This window comes from Pristiophorus japonicus, unplaced genomic scaffold, assembly GCF_044704955.1.
Source record: "Pristiophorus japonicus isolate sPriJap1 unplaced genomic scaffold, sPriJap1.hap1 HAP1_SCAFFOLD_494, whole genome shotgun sequence".
In the NCBI taxonomy this organism is placed as follows: Eukaryota; Metazoa; Chordata; class Chondrichthyes; family Pristiophoridae; genus Pristiophorus; species Pristiophorus japonicus.
In genome coordinates this window covers 320,045-332,854 of record NW_027254400.1, presented here as the reverse complement: position 1 = coordinate 332,854, position 12,810 = coordinate 320,045, and the positions used below count along the sequence as shown (strand labels likewise).

At 54.9% G+C, this 12,810-nt stretch overlaps 3 non-coding genes across 3 annotated transcripts; all 3 read left to right on the top strand.

The window, feature by feature from the left end:
• The first annotated feature begins 2,982 nt into the window (after positions 1 to 2,982).
• On the top strand, positions 2,983 to 3,055 carry trnai-aau (transfer RNA isoleucine (anticodon AAU)). Its single transcript has one exon. It is a non-coding gene; the product is annotated as a tRNA-Ile (tRNA).
• Positions 3,056 to 3,723: 668 nt separating this feature from the next.
• On the top strand, positions 3,724 to 3,796 carry trnat-ugu (transfer RNA threonine (anticodon UGU)). Its single transcript has one exon. It is a non-coding gene; the product is annotated as a tRNA-Thr (tRNA).
• A 6,731-nt stretch (positions 3,797 to 10,527) lies between these two features.
• Positions 10,528 to 10,600, top strand: trnat-cgu (transfer RNA threonine (anticodon CGU)). Its single transcript has one exon. It is a non-coding gene; the product is annotated as a tRNA-Thr (tRNA).
• Positions 10,601 to 12,810: the final 2,210 nt, after the last annotated feature.

The window sequence follows — 12,810 nt, the reverse complement described above, 5'->3', positions numbered from 1 at the left end:
CACTACCCCCAATCCCATGTGCTTTAACTTTGCACATGAATCTCTTGTGTGGGACCTTGTCGAAAGCCTTCTGAAAGTCCAAATATACCACATCAACTGGTTCTCCCTTGTCCACTCTACTGGAAACATCCTCAAAAAATTCCAGAAGATTTGTCAAGCATGATTTCCCTTTCACAAATCCATGCTGACTTGGACCTATCGTATCACCTCTTTCCAAATGCACTGCTATGACATCCTTCATAATTGATTCCATCATTTTACCCACTACCGATGTCAGGCTGACCGGTCTATAATTCCCTCTTTTCTCTCTCCCTCCTTTTTTAAAAAGTGGGGTTACATTGGCTACCCTCCACTCCATAGGAACTGATCCAGAGTCAATGGAATGTTGGAAAATGACTGTCAATGCATCCACTATTTCCAAGGCCACCTCCTGAAGTACTCTGGGATGCAGTCCATCAGGCCCTGGGGATTTATCGGCCTTCAATCCCATCAGTTTCCCCAACACAATTTCCCGACTAATAAGGATTTCCCTCAGTTCCTCCTCCTTACTAGACCCTCCGACCCCTTTTATATCCGGAAGATTGTTTGTGTCCTCCTCAGTGAATACCGAACCAAAGTACTTGTTCAATTGGTCCGCCATTTCTTTGTTCCCCGTTATGACTTCCCCTGATTCTGACTGCAGGGGACCTACGTTTGTCTTTACTAACCTTTTTCTCTTTACATATCTATAGAAACTTTTGCAATCCGTCTTAATGTTCCCTGCAAGCTTCTTCTCGTATTCCATTTTCCCTGCCCTAATCAAACCCTTTGTCCTCCTCTGCTGAGTTCTAAATTTCTCCCAGTCCCCGGGTTCGCTGCTATTTCTGGCCAATTTGTATGCCACTTCCTTGGCTTTAATACTATTCCTGATTTCCCTTGATAGCCACGGTTGAGCCACCTTCCCTTTTTTATTATTACGCCAGACAGGAATGTACAATTGTTGTAGTTCATCCATGCGGTCTCTAAATGTCTGCCATTGCCCATCCACAGTCAACCCCCTAAGTATCATTCGCCAATCTATCCTAGCCAATTCACGCCTCATACCTTCAAAGTTACCCTTCTTTAAGTTCTGGACCATGGTCTCTGAATTAACTGTTTCATTCTCCATCCTAATGCAGAATTCCACCATATTATGGTCACTCTTCCCCAACGGGCCTCGCACAACGAGATTGCTAATTAATCCTCTCTCATTACACAACACCCAGTCTAAGATGGCCTCCCCCCTAGTTGGTTCCTCGACATATTGGTCTAAAAAACCATCCCTTATGCAGTCCAGGAAATCCTCCTCCACCGTATTGCTTCCAGTTTGGTTAACCCAATCTATGTGCATATTAAAGTCACCCATTATAACTGCTGCACCTTTATTGCACGCACCCCTAATTTCATGTTTGATGCCCTCTCCAACATCACTACTACTGTTTGGAGGTCTGTACACAACTCCCACTAACGTTTTTTGCCCTTTGATGTTCTGCAGCTCTACCCATATAGATTCCACATCATCCAAGCTAATGTCCTTCTGAACTATTGCCTTAATTTGCTCCTTAACCAGCAATGCTACCCCACCTCCTTTTCCTTTTATTCTATCTTTCCTGAATGTTGAATACCCCTGGATGTTGAGTTCCCAGCCCTGATCATCCTGGAGCCACGTCTCCGTAATCCCAATCACATCATATTTGTTAACATCTATTTGCACAGTTAATTCATCCACCTTATTGCGGATACTCCTTGCATTAAGACACATAGCCTTCAGGCTTGTTTTTTTAACACCCTTTGTCCTTTTAGAATTTTGCTGTACAGTGGCCCTTTTTGTTCTTTGCCTTGGGTTTCTCTGCCCTCCACTTTTCCTCATCTCCTTTCTGTCTTTTGCTTTTGCCTCCTTTTTGATTCCCTCTGTCTCCCTGCATTGGTTCCCATCCCCCTGCCATATTAGTTTAACTCCTCCCCAACAGCACTAGCAAACACTGCCCCTAGGACATTGGTTCCGGTAATTATAAATATTAAACAGCTCTGAGACCGACCCTGGAATTACAGCTCCCCTCTCCTCTTCTCATCCTGGTTTACTCTCTCTCCCACATTAAAAATCTCTCTCTCCCTTCCCCATCATGACCCATTCTGCATCTTTTTTTCACTCATTCTTCTTTCTTATCCTCTCTCCTTCCCATCTCTCCCTCCTTCCCCTCCCTGTTCTCAGCACCCCTCTCTCTCCTTCCCCTCCCTCTCTTTCCCCTTCCCCTCTCTCTCTTTCCCTTTCCTCGCTCTCCCCTTCCCCTCTCACACTCCCTCTTTCCCCTCTCTCTCCTCTCTCCCCTTCCCTCTCGACTTTCATTCTCTCCCCACTCCTTCCCCTCCTCTCTCCCCTTCCCCTCTCTCCCCTTCCCTCTCTACTTTCATTCTCTCCCCACTCCTTCCCCCTCTCTCCCCTTCCCCTCTCTCCCTTTCCCCCTCGAGAGACACACAGAGAGAAAGTGAGAGTGTGTGAGAGAGACAGAGAGAGTGAGAAAGTGTTGTGTGTGCAATAACTCAACAGACAGATTACTGTAAACTCCGAACAGGTACACACCTGGCTCTACTTTATTCGGGCCCAAAGTGATTACATTACAAGATGGCTGGCCTTTTATACCTGGGCCACACACGCGTGTGTACAGCCCAATGACCTCCGACAGTGGCCCCACCTGGTGGCTAGTAACCCCAAGCACACATATATGACAGAAAGAGAGAGACAGAGAGACAGAGAGACAGAGAGATTGGGACAGAGTGTGACTGAGTTGCCTTGCGATGTTTTACGACGTGAAAGACCCGATATATCGATGTTGAGAGGTGAATATTGAAGAGACGGAGGCAGGAGTCTGGGGGATGAGACACAATCTGAGCGTTTCACTGACCCCTCCTCATTCTTCAAACACACAGCACTAACTGGGGAATGACCCACAGCCCAGGTCAGGTGGCTCCATAGCTCAGGGGTTAGAGCACTGGTCTAATAAACCAGGGGTTGTGGGTTCAAATCTCACTGGGGCCTACTCAAAATTAGCTCAGTATTTAAATCCACCGTCAATTAACAAGGGCTTTAATTATAAATATTAACAACTCTGAGACTGACCCTCAAACAACAGGCCTCTGTCTTGCTGACACTCTCTCTCACTTTCCCAATCTCTCTCTGCTTTCCAGGTCATGACCTGTTCTGCATTTTTTTTTCCTGCAATCTCACTTTCTCCATCTCTCTCCCCTTAACCTCTCTCTCCCCTTTCCCTCTCTCTCCCCTTCCGCTTCCTCCCCTCCCTCCTCTCTCTCACTCTTTTGCCTTTCTTTTCAGATTCTCCCCTGCTCCCTCCCTCTCTCTTCCCTTCCTTACTCTCTCCCCTGCCTCCTCCCTCTCTCGACTTCCCATCTCTCTCCCCTCCCCCTCTCGCTCTCCCCCGTTCCGCTCTCTCCCATTCCCCTCTGGCTGACTCCTTCCCCCTCTCTCTCCCATTCCCTCTCCCACTCATTCCCCTCTCTCCCTCCTTTTACAACTTCCAAGCACTAATCTCTCTCACACAGCCGACACAGACACGATGGGCCGAATGGCCCTCCTTGTGTGCTGTAAGATTCTGTCAATGTTCAGGGATGAATCACCAAGAATGATTATTCGGGCCTTACCTCCTTGTTAACAATAGTAAGATGTAAACAGGAGCTGGTGTTACAGGTGGCTCCATAGCTCAGGGGTTAGAGCACTGGTCTTGTAAACCAGGGGTCGTGGGTTCAAATCTCACTGGGACCTACTCAATTTTGGCTTCTGTTCCTGAATTGACCGTCAATCGACGACAGGCCGACACCATCAACAGGAACCACTCACTCCGCACTTTACAATCTGCCCACAGCACTTTCACTTCCCACCCCCAGTCTGTATCCCACCTTTTCCACATCCAGTCTCAGAGACATTGATATATCATCGACTCATAGAAACTTACAGCAGGGAAGGAGACCATTTCGGCCCATCGTGTCTGCACCAGCCGACCAAGAGCTATCTGCTGGGCAGGGCCACATTGTCCACATGTTCCAGACACGAGACTCCCAAAGCAAGCGCTCTACTCGGAACTCCTTCACGGCAAGCGAGCCAAAGGTGGGCAGAGGGAACGTTACAAGGGACACCCTCAAAGCCTCCCTGATAAAGTGCAACATCCCCACCGACACCTGGGAGTCCCTGGCCAAAGACCAGTCCGCCCGGAGTGGAGGAAGTGCATCCGGGAGGGCGCTGAGCACCTCGAGTCTCGTCGCCGAGAGCGTGCAGAAACCAAGCGCAGGCAGCGGAAGGAGCGTGCGGCAAACCAGTCCCACCCTCCCCTTCCCTCAACGTCTATCTGTCCCACCTGTGACAGGGACTGTGTTTCCCCTATTGGACTGTTCAGCCACCTAAGGACTCATGTTTCGAGTGGGAGCAAGTCTTCCTCGATTCCGAGGGACTGCCTATGATGATGATATGATCCCAGTCTGATCCCACTTTCCAGCTCTCGGTGCGTAGCCCTGTAGCTTACGGCACTTCAAGTGCACATCCAAGTACCTTTTAAATGTGGTGAGGGTTTCTGCCTCTACCACTCTTTCAGGCCGTGAGTTCCAGACCCCCACCACCCTCTGGGTGAAGGAATGGAGGTCTCCCCTCAGCCTCCTCTGTTCCAAAGAAAACAACCCCAGCCGATCCAATCTTCCCTCGTCGCTAAAATTCTCCAGTCCCGCCAACATCCTGGTAAATCTCCTCTGCACCCTCTCCAGTGCAATCACATCCTTCCTGTGATATCCTGACATTTCCCAGTTCCTGCCTTCGCTGGTTTTAGGCTCGAGATGCGGCAATGGACACAAGATGATCCAGTTGGGATTTTCCACAAATAATGAATCCCACGGCCACATCTGTTTGACCCTCGGAGGGCACTCTGTAAATTCACCAAATTTATAAATTCATACCTTACCCCCGCCCTGTGGTTACGCTCGAACTGTACACAACACTGGTTAGGCCACAGCTGGAGTACTGCGTGCAGTTCAGGTCACCACATTACAGGAAGGATGTGATTGCACTGGAGAGGGTGCAGAGGGGATTTACCAGGATGTTGCCGGGACTGGAAAACTTTAGCCATGAGGAAAGATTGGATAGGCTGGGGTTGTTTTCCTGGGAACAGAGGAGGCTGAGGGGAGATTTAATTGAGGTGTATAAAATTATGAGGGGCCTGGATAGAGTGGATAGGAAGGACCTATTTCCCCTTAGCAGAGGGGGTCAATAACCAGGTGGCACAGATTTAAAGTAATTGGGGGGAGGTTTCGAGGGGATTTGAGGGGAAATGTCTTCACCCAGAGGGTGGTGGGGGTCTGGAACTCACGGCCTGAAAGGGTGGTAGAGGCAGAAACCCTCACCACATTTAAAAAGTACTTGGATGTACACTTGAAGTGTCGTATCCTACAGGGCTACGGACCGAGAGCTGGAAAGTGGGATTAGGCTGGGTAGCTCTTGGTCGGCCGGTGGGGACACGATGGGCCGGAATGTCCTCCTCCCGTGCTGTAAATGTTTATGATTCACTGATTCTCTCTCTCACTCCTTCCCACATTCTACCCGTCGTAAACTAGAGGTGATCCAAAACTCGGCTGCCCCATGACCTAACTCGCACCGAGTCCCACTCACCCATCACCCACTGTGCTCGCTGCCCCGTGTCCTAACTCGCACCGAGTCCCACTCACACATCACCCTCTGTGCTCACTGCCCCATGTCCTAACTCGCACCCAGTCCCGCTCACCCATCACCCCCTGTGCTCACTGCCCCGTGTCCTAACTCGCACCGAGTCCCGCTCACCCATCACCCCCTGTGCTCACTGCCCCGTGTCCTAACTCGCACCGAGTCCCGCTCACCCATCACCTCCTGTGCTCACTGTCCCGTGTCCTAACTCACACCCAGTCCCGCTCACCCATCACCCCCTGTGCTCACTGCCCCGTGTCCTAACTCGCACCCAGTCCCGCTCACCCATCACCCCCTGTGCTCACTGCCCCGTGTCCTAACTCGGACCGAGTCCCACTCACCCATCACCCCCTGTGCTCACTGCCCCGTGTCCTAACTCACACCCAGTCCCACTCACCCATCACCCTCTGTGCTCGCTGCCCCGTGTCCTAACTCGCACCCAGTCCCACTCACCCATCACCCCCTGTGCTCACTGCCCCGTGTCCTAACTCGCACCGAGTCTCGCTCACCCATCACCCCTCCCTGTGCTCGCTGCCCCGTGTCCTAACTCGCACCCAGTCCCACTCACCCATCACCCCCTGTGCTCACTGCCCCGTGTCCTAACTCGCACCGAGTCTCGCTCACCCATCACCCCCTGTGCTCACTGCCCCGTGTCCTAACTCACACCCAGTCCCACTCACCCATCACCCCCTGTGCTCACTGCCCCGTGTCCTAACTCGCACCCAGTCCCACTCATCCATCACCCCCTGTGCTCACTGCCCCATGTCCTAACTCACACCGAGTCCCGCCCACCCATCACCCCCTGTGCTCACTGCCCCGTGTCCTAACTCGCACCCAGTCCCGCTCACCCATCCACCTCTGTGCTCACTGCCCCGTGTCCTAACTCGCACCCAGTCCCGCTCACCCATCACCCCCTGTGTCACTGCCCCGTGTCCTAACTCGCACCGAGTCCCGCTCACCCATCACCCCCTGTGCTCACTGCCCCGTGTCCTAACTCGCACCCAGTCCCGCTCACCCATCACCCACTGTGCTCACTGCCCCGTGTCCTAACTCGCACCGAGTCCCGCTCACCCATCACCCCCTGTGCTCACTGCCCCGTGTCCTAAATCGCACCGAGTCCCGCTCACCCATCACCTCCTGTGCTCACTGCCCCATGTCCTAACTCGCACCCAGTCCCGCTCACCCATCACCCGCTGTGCTCACTGCCCCGTGTCCTAACTCGCACCGAGTCCCGCTCACCCATCACCCCTCCCTGTGCTCGCTGCCCCGTGTCCTAACTCGCACCCAGTCCCACTCACCCATCACCCCCTGTGCTCACTGCCCCGTGTCCTAACTCACACCGAGTCCCACTCACCCATCACCCCCTGTGCTCACTGACCCGTGTCCTAACTCACACCCAGTCCCGCTCACCCATCACCCACTGTGCTCACTGCCCCGTGTCCTAACTCACACCGAGTCCCACTCACCCATCACCCCCTGTGCTCACTGCCCTGTGTCCTAACTCACACCGAGTCCCACTCACCCATCACCCCTTGTGCTCACTGACCCGTGTCCTAACTCACACCCAGTCCCGCTCACCCATCACCCTCTGTGCTCACTGCCCCGTGTCCTAACTCGCACCCAGTCCCGCTCACCCATCACCCCCTGTGCTCGCTACCCCGTGTCCTAACTCGCACCCAGTCCCGCTCACCCATCACCCCCTGTGCTCACTGCCCCGTGTCCTAACTCACACCGAGTCCCACTCACCCATCACGCCCTGTGCTCACTGCCCTGTGTCCTAACTCACACCGAGTCCCACTCACCCATCACCCCTTGTGCTCACTGACCCGTGTCCTAACTCACACCCAGTCCCGCTCACCCATCACCCTCTGTGCTCACTGCCCCGTGTCCTAACTCGCACCCAGTCCCGCTCACCCATCACCCCCTGTGCTCGCTACCCCGTGTCCTAACTCGCACCCAGTCCCGCTCACCCATCACCCCCTGTGCTCACTGCCCCCGTGTCCTAACTCGCACCCGGTCCCGCCCACCCATCACCCTCTGTGCTCACTGCCCCGTGTCCTAACTCACACCGAGTCCCACTCACCCATCACCCCCTGTGCTCACTGCCCCGTGTCCTAACTCACACCGAGTCCCACTCACCCATCACCCTCTGTGCTCACTGCCCCGTGTCCTAACTCACACCGAGTCCCGCTCACCCATCCACCTCTGTGCTCACTGCCCCGTGTCCTAACTCACACCCAGTCCCACTCACCCATCACCCCCTGTGCTCACTGCCCCGTGTCCTAACTCACACCGAGTCCCGCTCACCCATCACACTCTGTGCTCACTGCCCCGTGTCCTAACTCGCACCCAGTCCCGCTCACCCATCACCCCCTGTGCTCGCTACCCCGTGTCCTAACTCGCACCCAGTCCCGCTCACCCATCACCCCCTGTGCTCACTGCCCCCGTGTCCTAACTCGCAACCAGTCCCGCCCACCCATCACCCACTGTGCTCACTGCCCCGTGTCCTAACTCGCACCCAGTCCCGCTCACCCATCACCCCCTGTGCTCGCTACCCCGTGTCCTAACTCGCACCCAGTCCTGCTCACCCATCACCCCCTGTGCTCACTGCCCCGTGTCCTAACTCACACCGAGTCCCGCTCACCCATCACCCTCTGTGCTCACTGCCCCGTGTCCTAACTCACACCGAGTCCCACTCACCCATCACCCCCTGTGCTCACTGCCCCGTGTCCTAACTCACACCGAGTCCCGCTCACCCATCCACCTCTGTGCTCACTGCCCCGTGTCCTAACTCACACCCAGTCCCGCTCACCCATCACCCCCTGTGCTCGCTACCCCGTGTCCTAACTCGCACCCAGTCCCGCTCACCCATCACCCCCTGTGCTCACTGACCCCGTGTCCTAACTCGCACCCGGTCCCGCCCACCCATCACCCTCTGTGCTCACTGCCCCGTGTCCTAACTCACACCGAGTCCCACTCACCCATCACCCCCTGTGCTCACTGCCCCGTGTCCTAACTCACACCGAGTCCCACTCACCCATCACCCTCTGTGCTCACTGCCCCGTGTCCTAACTCACACCGAGTCCCGCTCACCCATCCACCTCTGTGCTCACTGCCCCGTGTCCTAACTCACACCCAGTCCCACTCACCCATCACCCCCTGTGCTCACTGCCCCGTGTCCTAACTCACACCGAGTCCCGCTCACCCATCACCCCCTGTGCTCACTGCCCCGTGTCCTAACTCACACCGAGTCCCACTCACCCATCACCCTCTGTGCTCACTGCCCCGTGTCCTAACTCACACCGAGTCCCGCTCACCCATCCACCTCTGTGCTCACTGCCCCGTGTCCTAACTCACACCGAGTCCCGCTCACCCATCCACCTCTGTGCTCACTGCCCCGTGTCCTAACTCACACCCAGTCCCGCTCACCCATCACCCCCCTGTGCTCGCTGACTGACATTGGCTCCCGGTTAAGCAACGACTCGATTTCAAAATTCTTATCCTTTTTTACAAATCCCTCCATGGCCCTCCCCCCTCCCTATCTCTGTAACCTCCTCCAGCCCCTAAAACTCTCCCTATCTCTGTAACCTCCTCCATCCCCTACACCCCTCACTATCTCTGTAACCTCCTCCAGCCCCACAACCCCCACGAGATGTCTGCACTCCTCTAATTCTGCTCTCTGACCATCCCTGATTATAATCGCTCCACCATCGGTGGCCGGGCCTTCTGTTGCCTGGGCCCCAAGCTCTGGAACTCCCTCCCTAAACCTCTCCGCCTCGCTACCTCTCTTTCCTCCTTCAATACGCTCCTTAAAACCGACCTCTTCACCTGTGCTAATTTTTATCCCATCATCCTCCTGTGGAGCACCTTGGGACGTTTCACTATGTTAAAGGCGCTATATAAATATACATTATTGTTGGGTTCCCTCTGTCTCTCCTCTTCCCTGTCTCTCTCTCACTCCTTCCAATCACTCTCCCCTTCCCTCTCTCTCACTCCTTCCCCTCACTCTCCCCTTCTCTCTCTCTCACTCCTTCCCCTCACTCTCCCCTTCCCTCTCTCTCACTCCCTCCCCTCACTCTCCTCTTCCCCGTCTCTCTCTCACTCCTTCCCCTCACTCTCCCCTTCCCTCTCTCTCACTCCCTCCCCTCACTCTCCCCTTCCCTCTCTCTCACTCCTTCCCCTCACTCTCCCCTTCCCTCTCTCTTCCTCTAATAGAGCCCCACCTAGTGGACTATCGATGTAATAACAACTACTGACACGCTCCGCTCTCTCTCCATCTCCCTCTCTCCCTCTCTCCGCTTCCCCCGCTCACTCACTCCTTCCCTCACCCTGTCCCTTTCGCCCGCTTTCTCCCCTTCCCACTCTCCGCTCCTCTCTCTCCACTCAATCCTCAATCTCTCTCCTCCCTCTCTCTCTCTCTCTCTCCCTTCCCTTCTGACTTTCCCCTTCCCCCTCTCTTACATTTCCGGCTCGAGAGACAGTGAGCGACAGAGAGAAAGTGATAGAGAGACAGAGGGAGAGAGAGACAGAGGGAGAGAGAGAAAGAGATTGAGAGACAGAGAGATTGGGACAGAGTGTGACTGAGTTGCCTTGGGATGTTTTACTACGTGAAAGACCCGATATATCGATGTTGAGAGGCGAATATTGAAGAGAGGGAGGCAGGAGTCTCCCCTGCCTCCTCCCTCTCTCTCTTTCCGATCTCTCTCCCCTTCCCCCTCTCTCTCACTCCTTCCACTCTCTCTTTTCCCTTCCCCTCACTTTCCTGCTCCTTCCCCTGACTTCCCATAGCAGGTGGCTCCATAGCTCAGGGGTTAGAGCACTGGTCTCGTAAACCAGGGGTCGTGAGTTCAAATCTCACTGGGGCCTACTCAAAATTAGCTCAGTGTTTAAATTCACTGTCAATTAACAAGGGCTTTAATTATAAATATTAAACAGCTCCAAGACTGTCCCCTGGAACAACAGGGACCCCCCTCTCTCCTCCTTCTTGTGTCTCTGACACTCTCTCTCCCTTTCCAAATCTCTCTTTCCCTTCCCCATCACGACCCGTTCTACACCTTTTTCTCGCTTTCCCGTCTCTCACTCATTCCCTTCTCCCCCTTTCCCCCTCCCTCGCCTCACCCTCTCTCTCCGCTATCCACTCTCTCACCCCCTCTCTCCGCTCACTCTGTCTCTTTCTCCAACCCAGACTCACCACCCTCTCTCCCCTTCCCCTCGCCTTTTCACTCTCCACCTCCCTCCCTCCCCTCCTTCCTCTCTCGCTCTCTTTTCCCTTTCTTTTCAGAGTCTCCCGTTCTCCCTCTCTCTCCCCTTCCTTTCTCTCTCCCTTGCCTCCTCCCTCTCTTGCCTTCCCATCTCTCTCCCCTTCCCCCCTCTCCCCTTCCCCTCTCTCCCCTTCCCCTCTCTCCCCTTCCATCACTTACTCTCCCCTTCCGCTCTCATCCATTATCCTCTCTCACTCACTCCATCGCCACCCTTCCCTCTCCCTCTATTTCCCCTTCCCCCTCTCTCTCACTCCTTCCACTCTCTCTTTTCCCTTCCCCTCTCTTTCCTGCTCCTTACCCTGCATTTCCCAAAGCAGGTGGTTCCATAGCTCAGGGGTTAGAGCACTGGTCTAGTAAATCAGGGTCGTGGGTTCAAATCTCACTGGGGCATACTCAAAATTAGCTCAGTATTTGAATTCACCGTCAATTAACAAGGGCTTTAATTATAAATATTAAACTGCTCTGATACCGACCCTGGAACAACAGGTTGTCGTCTCTATTACACTTTCTCTCCATCCAAATCTCTCTCTGCCGACCCCCATTCTGCATCTTTTACCCCCTTTCCCGCGATCTCGCTTTGCCCGTCTCCCCCCTCCCTTGCCACACCCACTCTCTATCCTTTCCTGTCTCTCTCTCTCCCCCTTCCGCTCCCCACCTCTCACTCCCCTTCCCCCTGTCTCTCAATTCTTCTCACATTCTACCCAATATAAACTAGAGGTGATCCAAAACTCGGCTGACCCCGTGTCCTAACTCGCACCGAGTCCCACTCACCCATCACCCACTGTGCTCGCTGCCCCGTGTCCTAACTCACACCCAGTCCCGCTCACCCATCACCCCCTGTGCTCACTGCCCCGTGTCCTAACTCGCACCGAGTCCCACTCACCCATCACCCCCTGTGCTCGCTGACCCGTGTCCTAACTCACACCCAGTCCCGCTCACCCATCACCCGCTGTGCTCACTGCCCCGTGTCCTAACGCACACCCAGTCATGCTCACCCATCACCCGCTGTGCTCACTGCCCCGTGTCCTAACTCACACCCAGTCCCGCTCACCCATCACCCCCTGTGCTCGCTGACCCGTGTCCTAACTCACACCCAGTCCCGCTCACCCATCACCCGCTGTGCTCACTGCCCCGTGTCCTAACTCACACCCAGTCCCGCTCACCCATCACCCCCTGTGCTCACTGCCGTGTGTCGTAACTCACACCCAGTCCCGCTCACCCATCACCCCCTGTGCTCGCTGCCCCGTGTCCTAACTCGCACCGAGTCCCGCTCACCCATCACCCTCTGTGCTCACTGCCCCATGTCCTAACTCGCACCGAGTCCCGCTCACCCATCACCCGCTGTGCTCACTGCCCCGTGTCCTAACTCGCACCGAGTCCCGCTCACCCATCACCCCCTGTGCTCACTGCCCCATCTCCTAACTCGCACCGAGTCCCGCTCACCCATCACCCCCTGTGCTCACTGCCCCATGTCCTAACTCGCACCGAGTCCCGCTCACCCATCACCCCCTGTGCTCACTGCCCCCGTGTCCTAACTCGCACCGAGTCCCACTCACCCATCACCCCCTGTGCTCTCTGCCTGACATTGGCTCCCTGTTAAGCAACGCTTCGATTTCAAAATTCTCATCCTTGTTTACAAATCCCTCCATGACGCTCGCCCCTCCCTATCTCTGTAACTTCCTCCAGCGTCTACACCCCTCCCTATCTCTATAACCTCCTCCAGCACCTACACCCCTCCTTATCTCTATAACCTCCTCCAGCACCTACACCCCTCCCTATCTCTGTAACCTCCTCCAGCCCCTACACCCCTCTCTA